A 1,112-nucleotide genomic window follows, 5' to 3' on the forward strand; every position below is an offset into this window, starting at 1 on the left:
ACCCTGTTCTACAGTGACTGCTCTCCAACAAGCAAGATGACGTGGCCTCTCTTCCTATAAGAGGCCTAAATAATTAATGAACGCCTGTAGCAGGAAGGCTTGGAAGAGAAGAACCAAAATTAGCAGGATAAATCTTACAAAAGCTGGACAGTATCTTCTAAAAAAAAAAWAATAATAAAAAAAGAAAATATATCCACGGCAGCATACGAATGCCTCAGCTGACATTGTGATGCTGTTCATTTAATTATCCGTCATCSCAACAACTGTTAATTTTTAAAATTTAATCCAGTCTTCCTCATCGGTTCTCTTCATCAGCGCCACTCATGAAAAATATATTATTTTACATTCATACTGGGCGTCACGATGGCGCCATGTAGGATATTCCTCCGTATGTAACAGCTTGGCGGTTTGCCTACTACTCTAAACAAACCATCACTACACATCACCATGGATGACCTAATAAGGCATCAGCAGGTTGTGACAGAGGCAGAGAGGAGGAAAAGAAGAGCGTTTGATTTCCTCACAGCTGCACAGAGGAGGAGTAGGGGGATGCACCAGCTGCAGACAATGGCTCTTTATCCTCTCCAGTGACTTACACACAAACACAAACACACACTCGGACRCATGCTTAAACTTTAGGGCTCTTGTGTTTCCACTCCCTTCATGGACAACAACAGGCTCTCTGAGGAAGAGCGTGCGTGTTTTTGTTTTTTTCCACAACTTCACTCCATTACTTAACCAAATTATYGTCATTGATTTACAGAAAAATGAGCATTGCTTGGGTTAAGTTGTTGACATTACAAAAATAATGTCAACAACCCAGTGGGTGACAGTATTCACACRTGTCCTTGTAAACATGAACACAAGCAGCTGTTCCTTTAAGCGCTTTTTGTTTASTTGTGGCTAGTTCGTAAATAAAGTTTGGTTTACGATAATACTTTTTACTTCAGCTGAATTTAACCGTTTACACTGCAAAACTTAATCTAAAGTATTTTTGTCTAATTTCTAGTTCAAATATTTTGGTACGCTTGAAATAAGAGAAATCTAATTTACAAGTAATTTTTCAGCAAGATATAAGAACTTTGTGTTAAGTCAATAATGTCCTTAATATT

The sequence above is a fragment of the Poecilia reticulata genome, linkage group LG5, assembly GCF_000633615.1.
Source record: "Poecilia reticulata strain Guanapo linkage group LG5, Guppy_female_1.0+MT, whole genome shotgun sequence".
NCBI lineage: Eukaryota > Metazoa > Chordata > Actinopteri > Cyprinodontiformes > Poeciliidae > Poecilia > Poecilia reticulata.